The sequence below is a fragment of the Antennarius striatus genome, chromosome 6 (assembly GCF_040054535.1).
Source record: "Antennarius striatus isolate MH-2024 chromosome 6, ASM4005453v1, whole genome shotgun sequence".
NCBI classification, from domain to species: Eukaryota; Metazoa; Chordata; class Actinopteri; order Lophiiformes; family Antennariidae; genus Antennarius; species Antennarius striatus.
This window is the reverse complement of record NC_090781.1, coordinates 26,108,578-26,129,630: the sequence shown is the minus strand read 5'-3', so window position 1 is coordinate 26,129,630 and position 21,053 is coordinate 26,108,578. Positions and strand designations below refer to the sequence as shown.

General features: G+C 50.2%; 1 protein-coding gene across 1 annotated transcript in view; it reads left to right on the top strand.

The window, feature by feature from the left end:
• The window catches only part of lsamp (limbic system associated membrane protein), a 78,397-nt gene that overhangs the window by 1,930 nt on the left and 55,414 nt on the right, over positions 1 to 21,053 (top strand). The window lies entirely within an intron of this gene.

The following is a 21,053-nucleotide window of genomic DNA, read 5'->3' as shown; positions in this document are numbered from 1 at the left end:
GACGACCCCTGTAGGGCGCGTCCCGATGGTCCTGGTCCTGGTCCTGACTCTAACGTGCTGCACGTTGACTTCCTGCTGTAACTCAGAGACGATTGGCTGATCAATAACCTGATTATTTCCTCCAATATGGAGACAAAGTGACTCTGATTGATCATCAGTGAAGGAGATCCAGTGTGAGAGCCTGAAGCTGCAGAACCGTAATGGAGGACTTAAAACACGACACTACATAACACTACGTAAAACTACATAACACTACATAACACTAAGCAAGACTTCATAACACTACACTGAATGAAACTACATAGGACAACATAACACTACATAACACTACGTAAGACTACATAACACTACATGACACCACGTAACACTACATAACACTAGATAGATAGATAGATACTTTATTAATCCCGGAGGAAATTGCATACTACATGACACTACTAAACACAACACAACATTAGGTCATACTATGTAACACTATGTAACACTGCATGACACTATGTAAGACTACGTAGCACCATGTAACACTACATAACACTATATGACACTACTAAACACTACACAACATTAGGTCATACTATGTAACACTGCATGACACTATGTAAGACTACGTAGCACCATGTAACACTACATAACGTTACGTCAGACTGCATAACGGTACATGACACTACATAATACAACATTGCACTATGTATCACTACATTACAAACCACTTCATAGCACTACATAACACTACATGACACTCTGGGCTCTCTGATCGATAAGTCGTTCATGTTCAGGTCCAGCTGCTGCTGATTTAGTCCAATCAGAATCTCCGGTCTTTAAACCTGCTAGTGTCGCCAGGACAACAGGCTACGCCCCTCACACCATTTAATTCAGTTCATCAACACAAATTGATCGACGTAGTGTTCATTAGCAGCTCAATCCATCTTCAAGTCCCCACGTGGAAGAGCGATGGAGACTCAGGAGCTCTCCAAGCAGTTATTAATAGTTATAAACCACAGTCATAAACAGTTATAAATGATAACTAAAGTTATAAACGACCGTTATTATTAACAGTTACACACAACTGTTATAGATGACAGTTATAAACAGTTATAAAATGTTACAAATGACCGTTATTCACACTTATGAACGACAGTTATCGATGACGGTTATAAACAGTTATCAGTGACTGTTATAAACAGTCATAAAATCAGGAGACTTGAATTCAGACGACTTCCTGTTTCCCTGAAGGATGATTTACAGCTAAAAATCACTGGCAGACGAGGATCAATAGAACGTTCACGAGGAAATAATAAAACATTCAAGTGTGTTGTGGGCGGGGTTGTGCCGCCGCGTGAACCAATCAGCTGAAGGACAGAAGGTAAACTAGCCTTTATTCTAGTTATGTCTGACGTAACGGAGCCACTTCCTGTTTCCTGTGATGTCACTGCCCTCACTGGGTCTCCATGTTTTATGGGGTGAGGTGTTAGCGGCTACATGCTAGCTGTTGGGTTAAACGTGTCATTGTTGGATGAACAGTAAATGCGATCTTTACGCTTCAAACTTCAAACACTGTAGGTAGCATTAGCATGTGTCACCTGGTCAAACCTGTAGCTAACGTTAGCATGTGTCACCAGTTCATGTCGGCTGTTCTAACTAACGTGTCGTAGCCGTTGGGTATGATGGTACTTGTAGTTTCTGTTAGCATTAGCCCACACCAGCTAGCCCCTTTGGATGGAAACAATCAGCGGTTCCAGTCCGTTTATTGATGGGCGTCCAGACGAGCCGTTAAAACGGTTAGCGGCTAACCAGCCACCGGGCGTCGCCGGTCGTTTGTTCCAATGAGCTCCAGCTGATTGGTTCTGATTCTGGGAGCGGCCCCGGAGGGCCGGACGGTTCTGGGCCTAATGGACCGGCAAATCAGGCAAGTCCGTTTGGTGGTTTATGGGATAGCAGCCGGACCCTAAAGCCCCGCCCCCAAAGCCAGAAGCAGCTGGAGCCATCTCGTTTCCACGGCGATGGCAATCAGGAGCTCCAGCCAAGGTCACGTGATGGTTCTGTTAGTTCTGATTGGTTCTGGGTGGTCAGCCCGCTCATCGTTAGCATGAGCTAGCGCTAGCCTGGAGGATGATGTCATCACCTCTGCTGGAGCGTCTCCAGCAGGACTCCAGCAGGACTCGAAATTGCGCCCATTTTTGTCGCATATGCACCCAAATCTTTATCAGTGCGACTCATAAATATGTTGGAGCACCGGTGCGACGAGGGGAACAAATCTGGTGCGCCTTTTTTTGTGAGACGGCGCTCCTGCGGTCCTGCCAGGAACCAATGAGAGCGCAGCTGCAGCTGCTCTCCTGGGGGAGAGAGGAGGAACGGAGATGGACGGAGCGTCTCTATCACTCCGTCACTGCCTTGCTTTTGGGGGGGTGCTCCTGAGGTCTTTGCTGGTGCTACTAACTTCTACATCTGGGAGCACCAGTGCTACCAAGAAAAGTTGATTTGAGCCCTGTCTGCGGGAGTCCTGAATCTCCTCATTAGTTTTCCCAGCATACAACAAGAGCTACATTCACTGACCCTCAGCAACGTGCAGATCTCCTGTTTTAAATAGGGGGGTTCCCCATATGGGCCCCCCATAGCAGCGTGACAGGCAGCTGACGTGATGCTAAAAGCATTAACGCTCGCCAGATGTGTGGCTGTTTCACATTAGAGGCTGGATGGAGGTTTGGGTTCGTGTCGCGCTCTGATTGGTTGAACTGGTTCTGTCTGCAGGCTCCCTACACATGCTGGCCCCGCCCATTAGAAAGTTATTTCCTGTGGAGCTGTTTGACGCCATCGATGACATCATAGACTTCGAAAATCCTCCAGGATGGAGAGGCTGCAGCCAATGTTAGCATGTCTGCAAACAACACTGTAGCTCATGTTAGCATGTCTGCAGCCAACACTGTAGCTCATGTTAGCATGTCTGCAGCCAACACTGTAGCTCATGTTAGCATGTCTGCAGCCAACACTGTAGCTCATGTTAGCATGTCTGCAGCCAACACTGTAGCTCATGTTAGCATGTCTGCAGCCAACACTGTAGCTCATGTTAGCATGTCTGCAGCCAACACTGTATCTAATGTTAGCATGCTTGCAGCCAACAATATTGCTTAGATTAGCATGTCTGCAGCCAACACTATAGCTTAGACTAGCATGTCTGCCCCCAACACTGTAGCTAATGTTAGCATGTCTGCAGCCAACACTGTAGCTTAGACTAGCATTTCTGCAGCCAACACTGTAGCTGTTGTTAGCATGTCTGTAGCCTAAATTGTAGCTAATGCTAGCATGTCTGCAACTGACACTGTCTGCGGCTACGTTAGCGTGTCTGCAGTTACCGTTAGCTTGTCTGCAGCTACCATTAGCGTGTCTGCTGCTACCGTTAGCGTGTCTCTAGCTACCGTTACCGTCTGCGGCTACACTAGCGTGCCTGACAGGAGCAGCTTTCAGTCTGCGGCTCCTCGGAGTTGATTTGTTCCAGCTGATCGCTGAGTCGTGAAGCTGAGTGCGTTTCAGGTTCATCACATCTTTGGAAACTCCTCATCCTCATCCTCCTCTCTTCATCCTCCCTCCTCATCCTCATCCTGCGCTCCGCTGGCTTTTATGAAACGACTTGAGACAAATCCGTCTCTTTGTCTGCGGCGTCTCTCAGATAACGACGCCGGACGCTTGAAGAATAGACCGGCGGAGCCGAGCAGATTAAGGGATATGAAATCTCCACTGGCATAAATCACCGAGTCGGCGCTGAAAGAAGACGTCAGCCGGAGCCCCCCAACCACCCCCCGCCGCCCCCCACTGCGATGAAGATGAGACGCCACCTCCAGGTGTTTGGACTCAACAGTGTGAAACTGAGAGGCTTCAGCCCCCCCGGGGTCAGCTAGAAACACGTTGAGTCATCATGGGGCGGGGCTTCACCGGAGGACACGGAACAGTTTGAATGGGGGTGGAGCCTTGTGGAAAGGGGAGGATCCTGTGGGTTAAACAAGCACGATGTGGCGTTCCACAAGGCTCCAACCAGGGGTCCCTCCTGTTCAGGGCCCCCACTGGCTCCACAGGTTGCCATGGTTACGTATGGATTACATAGTGATGATATTATGATGACATCACATGTTTTTGAAGTTTTCATGGATGGTACAGACATACAGACATCCCTAGCATGAGCGCTAGCTTCACAGTCATTTGTTTTAGCTGGAGTACTGGCTGTATACACGCTAACATTAGCCTCAGTGCTGGCTGTATACACGCTAACATTAGCCTCAGTGCTGGCTGTATACACGCTAACATTAGCCTCAGTGCTGGCTGTATACACGCTAACATTAGCCTCAGTGCTGGCTGTATACACGCTAACATTAGCCTCAGTGCTGGCTGTATACACGCTAACATTAGCCACAGTGCTGGCTGTATACATGCTAACATTAGCCTCAGTGCTGGCTGTATGCATGCTAACATTAGCCTCAGTGCTGGCTGTATGCATGCTAACATTAGCCTCAGGGCTGGCTGTATACATGCTAACATTAGCCTCAGTGCTGGCTGTATACACGCTAACATTAGCCGCAGTGCTGGCTGTATACACGCTAACATTAGCCTCAGTGCTTGCTGTACACATGCTAACATTAGCTGCAGTAGTGGCTACCTACGTGCAAGCATTAGCTGCAGCAGCAACCAATGAGACACAGGACCGCCCCTCCGGATGAAGACCACCTGAAGCTGGGGGGTCTCAGAGGGACGAATGTCCTCCACCATGAGTGTTAATGAAGCTGTGGTAACGCTGGAGCCGTGGCACCGGTAGCCATGGTTACAGCATCCTCCTCCTGTTGAAACATCAAACACTGGTGTTGGCGTGACGACGTCCGCTGGAGGAGGTTCTGCCCCCACGTGGGGTCACGGGACGACGATCTGGTCCGTGTGACGGATGCAGAGACGGCGCCGGTTGAGCACCCCCCCCCCCGCCGCCCCCCCGCCGTCCTCTCCTCAGGCGTTCTAAAGAGGACCTTGATAAGCAGTGGCAGTTATTTATATGGTAATTCACCGGAGTGTGTGTGTGTGTGTGTGTGTGTGTGTGTGTGTGTGTCCTGACCTTGTGTAATGGTTGGTTCCGCGGCGCTGGCCGTTAAGCGTTTTGGGGGGGCTGTCAGACGAACACAGGAACATGACAGGCGGATCATTACCTCCAGCGGGACGACGGGGCGCCGCCCATCAGGGTCTGGCCCCGCCCACTCCAGTCAGTGGAGGGTGATCCGGAGCGCAGGCTCCGCCCCCAACAACAGCAGTGAACCCACCCGTTTGGGCTGGGAGCCCAGTGGTCAGCTGGGAGCCCTCTGATTGGTCGGGAGCGCTGTGATCAGATGGGAGACCTCTGATTGGCCGGGAGCTCGCTGGTCTAAATGCTCATTGGCTCACTATAGGGACATAAACGTTTCACCTGTTGAGCCGTTAGCATGGCGTGTGTTTGTTCATCTTTCATTTGGACCTGCAACGTGCTGGCGTCTCATCTGGGGTGTACCCCGACAGTCGACAAGGAAATGGATGGAAATGTTAGCAGCTGTTAGCAGCTGTTAGCAGCTGTTAGCATCTAGCCACCTGGTTCCCTCCTGATGGGAGCCCCGCCTCTCACCGATGGTCAGCTGGGCTAGCTCCTCCCCCTCCCCTCCAGGAAAGATCCAGTAAAAAGACAGGAACAGAGAGTGAACGGAAAGGAACACACACACACACACACACACACACACACACACACACACACACACACACACACACACACACACACACACACACACACACACACACACACACACACACACACACTCCATAAAGACCCTCTATTAGAGTTAATGGTTTTATCAGCCTGGAGCCACGGCGACAAAAGACGAGCAGCAGCCAATCAGAGCAGGAGGTCCTGATGGGGTCAGAACCCGACCCGGGTCTGGATCACATGACCAGCAGCCAGTCAGCCCCCTGAGGACCGCCCCCCTCCCCCCCACAACCGGTCCAGTTCCATCAGGGTCCAACCTGGACTGTTTCACTATGTGAACCTGGAGATGCTAGTGTTGCTAACCTTAGCGGTAGCTTCAGGCGTGTTTTATGGATCTCCGATTGGGGGCGGGGCTTGAGGCTGTCGATGTGTTGCTATGATGTGATGTCATTAATTCATGATGCTGCAGATTAGCGGCGGCGGCGCCTGAATATCAACCAGGGGGGGGTCGATATTCACTCGTCGGCTGAAACAAATTAAAAATCTGATTCTGAGAAACGGAAATAAACGAGCAATTAGTTTTAATTTATTGATCATGAATTATTAATCAGTCCTGGAGGAGGTTTATGAGATGAGACGGGAAGAATATTCAAATGTATTACATCACACAAAGGGCGGGTCAAGCGTTTATTCCCTGCTACTCTTCCCCCCTGATGGTGGGCGGGGCAATGGGAGGGGGCGGAGTCCCTCCAGCTGCATCCAGCCGTCAGAAGCTTCCTGTTTGTCTCTGAGCGAGCTAACGTGCTAACGTTACTAAGCCCCGACCCGCAGCCGCTGGCGAGCGTTCCCACAGTAACGGGCGTTCCCATGAGTCAGAGCGGAAGCCATCGCAGGCGTCCCGGCGGTGGGATCGGCGTCGGGTTTGTTCAGACCGGAGTTTGATCGTCTGAAAGGTCGCGAGACGACCTTTCCTCCGCCGCACGCCTGATAGAACAACACAGCGCTCGGCCTTCTGGGAGCTCGGCGGACGTGGGCGGAACCCCAATCAGGTTCCATCTGGATCACAGGAGCTCATGCTGCTGGGCGGGGTTAATAACTGCTCCTCACCTCAGACGCCCCCAGCGCTAGCTTCCAGACGGCTAGCGCCGCTAACGGTAGCATTTCCTATCAACAGGACGCAGTTCATAGCGTTAGCTACAGCGTCTGACCAGGTGTTTCTCAGGTGAGACGTGCTAACGCTAGTGGGTGTTCCTCAGGTCCGACGTGCTAACGCTAGCGGTTCCTTGTGGATGATTGTCTCTTTTCTTCTGGTGTTTCGGCGCTCCTGATTGGACGGGTGGGACGTGCTGAGGGCTTGTTAGCTCGCGCGCTAATTGGTCCCACAGAAATCAGACGTTTGAAGCTGTAATAAATCAGGAAGTGTCCGTTTGTGTCACGCGTGACCTCAGGGACACGGGTGTGTTTCCACGCACACACCTACCTCACAGAAACACGGCCGCTTCTGACCCGCCCCCCAGGACCCGTCCGTCTTCATCTCTATTTAGCTTAGCATCACAGGCTGCTGTCCCATTTGCTTTGTTTCAGTGTGCTAGAGTTGCACACACTGCACACTGCTATGATGCTAATGCTATCATGACAAAGCTAGCGAGGAAGCCGTCAACAGCTCGCTCTGCACCAATGACAGCAGCGCTAGCTGTAAGCATGCTAACATTAGCTGCTTTTGCTGGTTTCAGCAAAGGTAGCAGGTTAACTTGCATTAGCTTAGCCGCTGCTCTGGAATAACGCCCAGCAGGGGGCGCCCCTGTGGGCGGAGTCTCCACTGAGTCTAGTTAGAACCACTATATCAACCCAGCTGTTTGTCAGGGCTTCCTCTTCCTCCTCCTCTTCCTCCTCCTCCTCCTCTTCCTCTTCCTGTCACCTGATGATGTTGTTGTGGTGATGAAGGTTCGTCCCACAGACACTGTGAGTCTGGGGTTAAAGCCCCGCCCCCTTCGCTGCCTGCATTAATGGGGCGTCGACCGTGTGGCGTGCAGCGGCTGATTGATGGACTTGTGTGTGTGTGTGTGTCCCTGACTGATGGGTTGTCATAGGGCGGAGCTCTTCGCTTAATGAGATGATGTCATGCAGTGACTGATGATGATGATGTGGACAGAATGCTGAACTCATCGTTCAGGTCGTTGTTCTTGTTCTGATGCTCCTGCAGTCAGGCCTGGAGGGGGAGGGGCTGAGGGGAGAGGGCGTGGCAGGTCCAGTTAGCAATGATAAGCTAGCAGCACTGCTGACGCCTCATTGGCTGCCGTCATCCTGGGTCTTTCTGACCCGAGACGTTGGAGCTGTTCTTTCTCCTTCCGCTGCCTGTGTTAGCATTATTAGCTCACGTCTGGCTACACCCGCTAGAGGGCAGTGACATGTCTGGCGCTCAGGAGGAGGAGTCTGGTCTGTGATGTCATGACATCATGTGGGCAGAGAGTTTTTGTATCCTTGTTTCGTGACCATGGCTACACTGCCCCCAACAGTTCAGGAGGCAGTACTGCACTGGTCACCTGAGTCTCTGGGTCCGCCTTCAACGCATCAATGGGATCAATGGGCGGAGCCTGTGGAATCTGAATGTTTCTGTTTTAAACAAGACGTTTGATTGGTGATGACATCACTCGACCTCACCCGCTCGCAGCAGCTCCACCTGATGCCCCATGATGCCGTGTGTGAGTCAGGGGCGTGGTCTGATGATATGACCCAGAACCCGACCCGAACATCTGCTGTCATTTAGAGCAGGAAAAACACGTCTCGATGCTCCGCCTCCAACAACCTTCTGCGGCCAATCAGACACCTCCTGCTCATCAGGAGAGGATTGGCGTGAACAGACTGTTAGCATCGCGTAGCTCACAGTCGTCACCTCTCTGACATCAAGCAGCCAATCAAACGTCTCCTGTGAGCGCTAATGCTAGCAGCCAGAGCGCTAATGTGACCCATGACCTCTCGCTTAAACCCTGTTAATTAAACATCGCTAACTGCTAGCGAGCCGGCTGTTAGCGTCGGTTAGCCGCCCCTAATTAGCGCCTTCTGGAGCCGCTGAGAGCAAGGGGGCGTTTGATTTTTTCACCTGCAGGAAAACAATTCAATCATACAGGAAATCAATAGAGATGGAGACAATAAACCCCGCCCCCCTGAGGGGGGGGCAACAAAACACCTGTGAACAATGTAAACAATGTAAACAAAGAGCCAGAAAAAACAAACATCCCGAGAGATTCCAGACATGATCTGTAGACGTATTATTATGGTCTGTAGAGGTGATATTAATGGTCTGTAGAGGTGATATGGTCTGTAGAGGTGATATTATGGTCTGTAGAAGTGATATTATGGTCTGTAGAGGTGTGTGTTCTGCTGTGTGAAGGTTTATTCCAGTTAGACTGTGTTTAAACTGGTTACTATGGTAACAGATGCTGGTTGTCGGATCCGGGTTAGCCGTGAGGTCGGTTGCATGCTGGGTCGTTTTCCTCGCCCGTTGCCATCGGATCACCCGGTCGGACCTCGAGGTGCCCGCTGATCGGCAACCGCATAATTGGTTCACTGATGAAAGCAGGGGATTGTGGGTAATCAGATAAGTATTGTAATCAAAAGGTGTTAAAGGCTGATGAGCCAATGACACGCCGGCTTAGGGCTACATTATTGTCTATTAGCATCTGCTTCGGCGTGGAGAATGCTAATGGGCTGGCTGCGTTAGCATCCTGCGGTATGGTAGATACTCTTTGTAATCAGATTACTTCTGTGTGTGAGTCATGTTTTCACTTACTTCCTGGTTCAGAAACACTTCCTGGACCGTAGCATGAGCCGTTAGTGCTGATAAAAACCAAACGTGACATTGCTTCATGTTAGCTCATTTAGCGTTAGCGTTTGATGGTGGGGGGGGGGGGGGGGGCGAGCTGCCGGAGTTCTTTTGTGAGCACTTTTTAATTCAGCTCTAACAACATGTTAATAGCATGAGACTAATTGCTAATGAGTCACCGTCACGGCTAACGCGCTAACTAGAGCTAAATGAAGCTAAACGAAGCGGCGCCGCTGAATTTCAAGCAGCAGTTTGTTTTCATACTATTAATCCGACGCGTTGTCGTTCAGTCGGGCGTCTCCAGGACTCGTTGGCTCCTCCCACTGTGGTTCCTCCCCCTGTGGGCGTCCCTAAGGGGGCGGAGCTAGCGCGCTTCTCACATCAAACCAAAAGTCTCAAGCTTCCTGCTGCTGCTCGTGTTTAAGGCTAATAGCTGCATCCAGATGCAGGACTCCTCCAGACCCCCCAGTACCCCCAGTCTCATGAATATTCATGAAGACATTTAGATAATCATTTGTTAATGACCTGGACATCTGTGGAATACAGAGCAGCTGGAGAACGTCTGAGTTCCTGCTGAAACGTGGAGAGAAGGATTTACCTGTGACACACACATCGGTTCACACCTGTAGACACCTGTACACACCTGTAAACACCTGTAGACACCTGTACACACCTGTAAACCCCTGTTCACATCTGTCACACCTGTAGACACCTGAACACACTTGTTCACACCTGTAGACACCTGAACACACCCGTAGACACCTGAACACACCTGTTCACACCCTTAGACACCTGAACACACCTGTAAACACCTGAACACACCTGTCACACCTGTAGACACCTGAACACACCCGTAGACACCTGAACACACCTGTTCACACCCTTAAACACCTGAACACACTTGTCACACCTGTAGACACCTGAACACATCTGTTGACACCCGTAGACACCTGAACACACCTCTACAAACCTGTTCACACCCGTAGACACCTGAACACACCTCTACAAACCTGTTCACACCCGTAGACACCTGAACACACCTCTACAAACCTGTTCACACCCTAGACACCTGAACACACCTCTACAAACCTGTTCACACCCGTAGACACCTGAACACACCTGTACACACCTGTCACACCTGTAGACACCTGTAGACACCTGTTCACACCTGGGTTTGGTGTCTAAGACACACGTCTTCATCAGTGATTGACATCCTCTTCGTCACTCATTCACCTCCTGCTTGGCTGCAGTTACAGGTGTAGCATCTGTTGCCATGACGATAGCCGGCTGAACGCATTGCCGTCTGAATTCTGATCGTCTCTGGTCACATGACCCCAGATGAGGTGTTAGAAAACTAAACTAATGAGGGGTAAGCTGCCCCTCCTGTGTGTGTGTGTGTGTGTGTGTGTGTGTGTGTGTGTGTGTGTGTGTGTGTGTGTGTGTGTGTGTGTGTGTGTGTGTGTGTGTGTTAATGCAGTCAGAGTTAATCAGGTTTAACTCCAGTTAACCGGATTAGATGAACCTGATAAGTGCAGGCGGAGGAGAGTAAATAACGAGTGTTAGCGTTAGCGTAGCGGCGAGTTCTGGTTCCTGTTGCCCTCGTCGTCACGGTGACGAGATCCTTCACACTGTAGTAACGACTCAACTAATTGGCCGTGTTAACCGCTTCAACAGTGTTATCCATGTTAGCACTGTTAGCCCTGTTAGCCATTTTAACTGTGTTAGCCATGTTAGCTATGTTAACCGTGTTAACCCTGTTAGCCATGTCAGCCGTTTTAGCCGTGTTAGCTGTGTAATTGGCACTGCTCTTCTCTGATTGGATCTGGACCCGTTTGATCCGGCTCTCTGGGCTCGGCTCGTCGTCCTGCCGTGCTGGGGTCGGGTTCTGGCGCTGATCCGTTAAATGTCAGCTGATGGATATCGGCGCCGCTCCAGGCGAGCAGATAAGGACCCCGGTCCATCAACCGGCAGCCCGCGGCCCCGACATGGTCCTCCGACCCGCAGGAGGCGGTCCCGAGCCGTCACCGTGGAAACAACTGCATCAGTCGGCCGTGGGAGGAAACAAAGACACTTCAGTTTCCAGTGAGGTCGGAAGTCATTGTGAGGTCGCCAAGGTAACGGAGAGGAGACAGAAGAGTCATCCTTCATCTTCATCGCAAAACTATTAAGTCATCCTCTACTGAGGAGGCGTGTCCTCCTCCTCCATCACCTGTGGCTCCTCCCCCAGCGGGACTGGGGGGGTTCTCCTGAGGTGTCCTTTGAACGGAGGCCCTCCGTGACCCCCGGCCTCTACGCGTGTTCAAACACACACGCTAATGCTGTTTACACTGGAGTGCTGCAGGGGGTGGGGTCAAATCTACATCAAATAAAGCCACGCCAGGAGAGAGGAGCTCACAGCCGGGGGCGGGGTCACATCAGAATTAATGAGTCCTGCAGGAACGCCGAGGACACACACACACACACACACCTGAGTGTGTGTGATGTGGATTAGCATTTAAATTAGCGCTTAGCGGAGGAGAGAAAAAGCTTCGGCTGTGGGAGGGGCTACCAAAACACCTCCCATCCTGCTGATGATTGTCTGCATGTCTCAACTGTGATGTCACTTCCTGTCTACACTAGCGTGTTACATGACGATGAGAACTGATTCTTCTCGTTTAAACTCCATCCAAGTGACACACAACTGATTCTGATTGGCTGAGGAAGGAAGGAAGGGGCGACTGGGCGGGGCCTCCTCCTCCAGGTTGTCTGCAGGTTCAGCGGGTTCTGATGGAGGTGAACCTCATCAGACGGCGGCTCCTCGCCAGCAGGGGGGGCGTGTCTCCTCTCATCGGGTCACATGACTCCTTTTCCTCCAGTGAGTCAGAACAAATGGAACTTTGTCGGGTCGTTTGCTCGCTGCTCCTGTGGGATGTTGAAGCGCCTCGCTCTGATTGGTCTGGATTACCTTGTCAATCAGTCACATGACGCCGCCTGAGCAACAGCCGCCACTCTCCGAGGCGAAACGCCGCTCAAACAGAAGTTTTAGCGTAGCGTTTAGCGCGGTGCTGCTGTGGAGGCGTTGCTCGCCGGCGCGGCGCTGGGGGCGGGGCGCCTGTCAGGCGCCGGCCCTTTAATTTGGACGCGTCTCTGTTAACGAAGCCCCCGGTCCCCCAGAGCTAACGAGATGCTTTCACTGCCGACACGTCAGCCGCTCGGCGGAGTCATGACAACAACAACAACAACAACAACAACAACGCACACACAAACAAACACCAGAGAACCAGGAGGACGTCAGGTGACAGCAACGAGCCAATCACACGACAGGAAGAAGACACGGCACGCTAACGAAGTCAGCCAACCGGAACTAACGACGTCCCGCTCTAACGGCGATGTTCTGAAGGCGTCCTGTTTGTGAACCTAAACACCACAGAAGAAGAAGGGGCGGGGCTTGCTGGCTAACGCTGCTAATCGCCCCGAGAGCTGCATCCGTCCCGAAACGGCTGAGAACAGGAACCAGAACAGCGGTTAACATCAGCACCAGCTGGTCCAACCGGACGTCCGACACGCCACAGGCCCCGCCCTCCTTCTCCGGTCGTAGACAAACAACCAATAGAAACACTTGGATCTGTAAACCGTTAAATTTCCTCCTGGATCGACGTTCGGCCCCTTTCGTTTTGGACGTTAGCTAACGTATGTTAACACAGCTGTATGGTCAAATGCTAAAGCAGCCAAGCTAGCAGCTGGAAGCTAACTGATGCTAACTGATGCTACAGGTCACTGAATGGTGGACGAGTCCTGTCTCAGTTTGAATGTTAGTAAGACAAATATTTTGATTCCAAAACTGTTGTATGACATCATAATGTCTGGGGTGCTAACCTGGGCTAGCTGCTAACATGGGCTAGCTGCTAACCTGGGCTAGCTGCTAACCTTGGCTAGTGGGGTTCTTGCTTCCTGCTTTGGAACCACAGCTGACAAATAGAAGTCTTCTACAGTCAGAAAGAAACAACATGAATGCTAGCCAGAATGCTAATCTAGCGCCCAACTAGCAACCAGAGGGTTGAAGGGTGGGACATTTTCCTTTGTGGGGACCTGGTCTTTGTGGGGACCTGGTCTTTGTGGGGACCTGGTCTTTGTGGGGACCCGGTCTTTGTGGGGACCCGGTCTTTGTGGGGACCCGGTCTTTGTGGGGACCCGGTCTTTGTCGGGACCCTGTCTTTGTCGGGACATGGTCTTTGTGGGGACATGGTCTTTGTGGGGACCCGGTCTTTGTGGGGACCCGGTCTTTGTGGGGACCCGGTCTTTGTGGGGACCCGGTCTTTGTGGGGACATGGTCTTTGTGGGGACCCGGTCTTTGTGGGGACCCGGTCTTTGTGGGGACCTGGTCTTTGTGGGGACCCGGTCTTTGTGGGGACATGGTCTTTGTGGGGACCCGGTCTTTGTGGGGACATGGTCTTTGTGGGGACCCGGTCTTTGTGGGGACCCGGTCTTTGTGGGGACCCGGTCTTTGTGGGGACCCGGTCTTTGTGGGGACCCGGTCTTTGTGGGGACCCGGTCTTTGTGGGGACCCGGTCTTTGGCCCCACAGAATTGTCATCAGTGCGACTCATAAATATGTTGGAGCACCGGTGCGACTCGGGGAACAAATCTGGTGCACCTTTTTTGTGAGACGGCGCTCCTGCGGTCCTGCCAGGAACCAATGAGAGCGCAGCTGCAGCTGCTCTCCTGGGGGAGAGAGGAGGAACGGAGATGGACGGAGCGTCTCTATCGCTCCATCACTGCCTTGCTTTTGGGGGGGTAAATGTAAAATGTAAAAAACAAAGAGTAAAGAATAATAATGACGGTCATTTACCTTTTAACTGCTGTCCTCATTGTTTTTTGCCCTCTTTGGTTCATGCCCTCTTGCCCCCCCATGAACAACAGAGTGAATTCCAGTCCTCCTTCTGAACTTCTCCAACCACCCACGCGACGCCTTAAACTCCTTAAACTTCCTTTAGTTTTAATAACGTGGTGATTGTAGATGCATTACGGCCATATTCTTTGGAGAGATCAACCAAACGCATCCCTTTTTCAGGCTTTTCTATCATCTCTTGCTTTGTTTGTACGGACAAAAAAACTCTTTTCTTCGTCTTTTCTTTTCCTCTTTTCTCCGTCACTTTCTTGGGGTCCATAGTGAATACTCTAAAAGTTAATATATTTACCTAAAACTATCAGAACACCTCATGGGTCGAGGGCCGAATGACGAGGACGCTGCATAGACACCTATCTAGCTCCACACAGAGGTCCCTCTTAGCCATTGGGATGCCAGGATGCTAGGTAACAGCCAATGGCAGAGCAGCTATGAGAATGTTGCGTTCAGGAACCTGTGGGAGCTGAGAGTATCAGCCGATACTGTGTTTTTACTTTACGTAAGTTGAAATTTCTTTCGTAAGTAGAGGAAATGTTTTCCTGCTGAGGCGTTTGGTCAGCAGAGCTACCGCTGTAGTTTGGAACCCTCTGTGGAAGTGAAATAATTCATGTGTAGGTCTCACTTCAAATCAGAGGAAACACATTTTCAAGTTTGACAGCAAACAACCAAGTTGTCCAGAAGACAGGAAGACAGGAAGTGGGTCGAGTAGACATGGGGTTACCTAGGTTTGGACAGAACAAGTGTTTTCTTCCCATGAATACCTCCCACAGATATGAATGAAGGACTGTGACTACATGAGGGTCAGGAGACATCCAGTGGCTGATTGATCTGTACTGATGATCGGAGTATCAATAAAATAATTCCTGTTTTGGCTGTAAACCCTCCTCGTTGTACTCTGGTTTTATTTTGGGATGTTGCTGGATAAACTCACCACACCTTGTGTTTGTTTGAATTGTGCTTTATCAATATATGGGATTGGATGGATTTGGTTTGTCGTTTGTTTGCGTCTGTCTCCTCCATGAATCTGTTTCCAAAGCGCTGCAGGATGTTTCTGGAACTAATCAGACGCTCCGCCCACTTGATTTACATATGAACGCAAACATTTTCTGCTCATCATCAGATCATCATCAGGTCTTCATCAGTTCATCATCAGGTCTTCATCAGTTCATCATCAGGTCTTCATCAGTTCATCATCAGGTCTTCATCAGTTCATCATCAGGTCTTCATCAGATCCTCCTGATCTCCTGTCTTCTGGTTGTGGTCGCGTCTCTCTTTTCACAGCTGCAGGAGGTTTTTGGCTTAAATCCCGTCCCTCAGCCAACAGGAGGATTAGCTGCTGCTATTCTCTACGTGATGTGGAGCTAATCCTCCTCAGCTGCCTCACGGCCCCATCTGATAGGCCGGCTGCACGTCAGCTGAAAGGAGGCGGAGTCTCCACATGGACGGATGGCTGATGGATCATAGATGCTGCTAATGTTACTCATAATTATTTGTTTGGCTGTTGTTTTATTGGTGCTTCTAATTCACACGGCTGATGTGATTGGTTGATCTTTAGCTCCGCCCCCTGGTTGTTGTTTTTTTATTTGAACCAAAACGTTTTGAAAACTGAACAAATTCGGTTTCCTGATTATTGATTATCTCTCTTCTCTTTTTTTTTCAGGTAAGATGGATATTTGTGTTTGAAACCACCTGCTAACAGTAAGATACACACACACACACACACACCCACACACACACACACACGCACACACACACACACACACACACACACACACACACACACACACACACACACACACACAGAGAGGACTTTAATTCTGTGTGGTTCTGGATGATGAAGCCTCTGATATCTGCAGCCCTGGGTTGGTTTTAATCTCACTCTTGAAGGTCAGCACCCTCTAGATTGACCTTTGACCTTAACATTAATCCATCAGAGGAGCAAACAAACTGCTGACCTCCTCCTGGAGCTTTTTTTCCCTGACTCCTTCCGGTTCTGATACAACTGAAAGATCTGGACCTTTTGGAGGAGACGCGACCCTGAAGTCCCAAGAAGAACGTCAGATGTCCAATGTTAGCATGCTAACAGCTAATGTTAGCATTTTAATAGCTAATGTTAGCATCTTTAACAGCTTATGTTACCATCTTAACATCTTATTGTTATCATGTTAAAAGCTAATATTAGCATCTTAACAGTATTGCTATCATGTTAACAGGTAATGCTAGCATCTTAAAATGTAGTGTCGCTGTTTTAACAACCAATGTGTAGATGTTAGATGCTAACATTAGCATCTTAACAGCTAATGTTAAAATGTTAATAGCTAATGTTAGCTATTAACAGCCAATGTATGATGGGCTCATGCTCAGACAGCTGAAACCTGATGCTAATGCTAACACGATCGTTGTTGCTTCTGACATCATCAGTAACTTCCTCCTCTGAATGACATCATTTCCTCTTCCTGTAGTAAAATATTTGCTCTGAATTTCATTTTAATTCTTCACCTCTGCCGTCCAATCAGAGGATCCGACAGGTTGACGAGTCGCCGCTCTGAGACTAATGACCTCGGCGTTTTTGGGGCCCAGATACTCATCGTGTTCACCACAGAAGAAGAAGCTTTGTTCTGGCCTCCTTATCGGCCGCAGCAGACGAGGAAGAGGAGGACGAGGAAGAGGAGGACGAGGAAGAGGAGGAAGAGGAAGAAAACAGAAACAGAACATGACTCAACGTGTATTTCTATTGGACGACAGGCGATGATGTCATCTGTGACAGGAAGTAGACGGTCTCATGTTGATTCTGTCACCTCTTCACTCTGATTGGATAGTCACTCATCACTCCTGGAGCTCCTTGATTGGTCGTCCCAGTGGGGGCGTGGCCATCCCCTGAACCAGGACCTGACTCACCTGGATTGAACTGATGTTAGCTATCATGGCTAACTCATCTAGCGAATGTTAGCGCCTCTCATCACTAATAAGTTGATCCGGGTCATGTGACCATCACATAATCATATAATGGATACCATTGGCTGTCTGCTAGCGTCACTGTGGCTGCGCTAACGAGGGGGTTGTCTGCGTTGTGATATTTACGGGCGGTGAACGGACGCCGCCGCCGCCGCCAGCGGGACAAATGGCTCCTCCAGTTCCTCCTGACGCTAATGAGAACGAATGTGATCTGTTTAGAACAATTAGCTTCTCGTTAGCGCGGCGTGTCCGACATGTTGCCTCCCCCTCCTCCTCCTCGCCGTGAGGATGACTGAAGGAGCTGCAGGGAACACCTTCATCACAACGCCGCGGCTGCCAGCGGACCACAGTGATGTCACAGCCTCTGACTCCGCCCCTGCATTACCTGCTAGCCAATGATAGCCTCTTGCGTGAGTCTCTCTTTTCGATCAATGAAAAATCAATCGGTCAATATCAGGTTTCAGTCCAGTAAAGATTTTAATTAGTTCTAATGACTGAATCTATTTAAATTGTTTAAAACTTAATTAAACCGAATAAAGGAATGAATTTCATGTCAGACCAACTCAGTCGATCCAGAGAGAATATTAGTTTTTCAGTCCTTCCAGTAAATTAATTACTTTTTAACGACTGAATTTATTTCAATGGTTTAAACCTCGATGGAGTTAAATTTATCAAAGTGAATAAACAGGTAATGAATTTCATGTCAGACCAACTCAATTGATCCACAGTGACGACTATCGATAGCAGATGATTGGATTAAAGCGTCTGACACTGAAGCTATTCTACTAGTATCACCCTCATCTCACGCCGTTTTAGCCGCTAACTAGCATGTTGCTAAGGACGTTCAGTGAGTTGGTGTTAAGCTAAGCTAACATCACCCAGGAAGCTTCAACAGCAACTCATCTAGCTAGCTAGCTTGTGATCATGCCTCACTTCAAGTTTCATTGTTTGTGACTGTTAGCATTTTGCTAGCTAGCATCAGCACTGCCAACTAAAATTAGCACACATCTTTAGCATCTGAAGGGTCAGATGCACTAACATGACTAAAATGATGTCATCAGCGTTGATGCTCTCAGCTGATGCTAGCATGAGAACAACACAGTGGCGTTTAGGCTAGCAGGATAGCTGCTCAGAGGGGGAGGAGCTGTTGCACCTCACATTCTCTTGTTAGCTCAGTTTGAGCTGGAGTTAGCTGCTAACATCACTAACTGCTCGCTGCCAGCGACAGGTTGTAGCCCCGCCCCCAGCCCATTAAGGCCATTAGCCTCCGCGACGCCATCGATTCCCACAGGAAATGATGGACCGTGGAATTGTGGGAGGAGCTGAGGCTGGTTCTGACCCGCGTCCAGACACTTAACATCCAAAGAAAAGATGTCTTCACCTCTTCCCATGATGCACTTCTGCAGCCACTAACATTAGCGTAGCATGTGGCTAACGCGGTAGGTTCCACATGAACTGTTTAGAGGTCATTCCTGGACCTGCCCCTGTACTGTCAGGACACACACACACACACACACACACACACACACACACACACACACACACACACTCCATAAAGACCCTCTATTAGAGCTAATGGCTCTATCAGCCTGGAGCCACGGTGACAAAAGATGAGCAGCAGCCAATCAGAGCAGGAGGTCCTGATGGGGTCAGAACCCGACCCGGGTCTGGATCACATGACCAGCGGCCGTGATGAAGACGAGTTGATGAAGACTGTCAGGAGAAGCACTTCAGAAGGAAACGCCAAGCTAGCATCACCAACTGCTACAAGACCGCTGCTAGCGTACTAGCATGTTGATGATAACTAATGCTAACAAACTAGCCTGTTCAAAAGAAGTGATGCTAACATAGCACCTGGTTGAAAACACCTGAAGTTAACATCTCAGCCTTTTGAAAACAACTGACGCTAATGGTTTTGCCTGTTGAGACAGATAATTCAGTAAACAGGTTAGCATGTTAGCATTGGTTTCTGCCAGCAGCTTCAGGAATCTGTAAACAAAGGTTTGAAGCTCCAGCTGCTAAAATCCATGAGGGCTAAAGTGGAACGTGAGGAGCAGAGCGTCATAGCGGTTAGCGTCCTGCTGTGATGACCTCACGTCTCAATCAGGAATGCGACTTTGTCCGGGGGCGTGTCCTCCTGCATTACCTGTTGGAACAGAAGCTCTTGATGCATTAATGCTAATAACTTTAATCCTGTGCTAACAACGCTAACGGCGCTAACTGACGGACATTAGAGGTATCAGAATCAGTTGATGATGAGCTGTGTTTGTGTGTGTGTTGGGGGGGATGTTGCTGCAATGCAGTCTGTTTTCCACTTATAATGGGATGCCCCCCCAGTTGATTCTGAACCAATCAGTTGATTGTCCGGTATTGATCAGATCAATCGGATCAGAACCAGTGACCTTAAATGTTGGTTTGGCTCCGCTGACGTGCGTCTCTGGTGAACTGGGGGGGGGGGGGTCTGCAGCATCACCGTGTGCTTGTTGTCATGGAGACGGCGGTGGCTTTAACGATTGTTGGTGGAATCCAGCGGTCCTTGAACGCAGCGAACAGGACGGTTAATCGAGCTGATAAAAAGTTAATTAACGGGACGAACCAAGTGTGTCGTCAAGATGAGACGCCTCCAGGCCCCGCCTCCAGGCCCCGCCTCAAGGCACCGCCTCTAGGCACCGCCTCCAGGCCCCGCTGATTCCAGACCAGTTCTAGGATGGAGGAGGATCTGCTGGCCCTGACGCTAATGTTAGCATTTGTCACCTGGTCAAACACTGACACTTAGCGTGTCTGCTAGCTTTAGTGCGTCAGGTGTTCTCTTGTTTTGAGGGATCTGATTGGTCCCTCCTTGACCCTCACCTGGTCCTGATCTACAGGTAAGACCTGAACACACCTGAGGGTCTGAACTGTGTGTGTTTAGTCCGGAGGGTCCCTGAAGGCATCGTGGTTCTCTTCAGCAGCTGCTGTTTGATTGGGCGTCGCCATGTCGTTAGCGCCTGTTGTGTAACGGTGACAGAGTGTGTGTGTGTGTGCTAATGTTAGCAGTGGCTAATGGCAACACGCTGATGCTACTATACTGTTGCTTATACACTGATGCTAAAACACTGATGCTAATACACTGATGCTAACATGCTGATGCTACTGGCACCACCTAGCGGTCTCTGCGTGAGGGACCGCACCAGTTAATGAACAGGATGTGATGTCATCGTCCTTCATGGGTGGGTAACGGCCCAGAACCGATCTGGTTCTGCAGGCTTGATCCGATCCTGCAGGTGTGACCCGGTTCTGTAGGTGTGACCTGGTTCTGTAGGCGTGACCCGGTTCTGTAGGCGTGACCTGGTTCTGTAGGCGTGACCCGGTTCTGTAGGCGTGACCTGGTTCTGTAGGCGTGACCCGGTTCTGTAGGCGTGACCTGGTTCTGTAGGCGTGACCCGGTTCTGTAGGCGTGACCTGGTTCTGTAGGTGTGACCCGGTTCTGTAGGCGTGACCTGGTTCTGTAGGCGTGACCTGGTTCTGTAGGCGTGACCCGGTTCTTTAATGGCTTCTTAAAACTGTTGAACGACATCATTAAACTGAAGACGAGCTTTAATATCAGCCATAACTTTTATCAGCGGCAGGAGAGATCATCAGACAGGGGGGGGGCACAAGGTGAGCCGGGGGGGTTCCTACAGCCCCCCCGCCCCCGTTAAACCCTCAGCC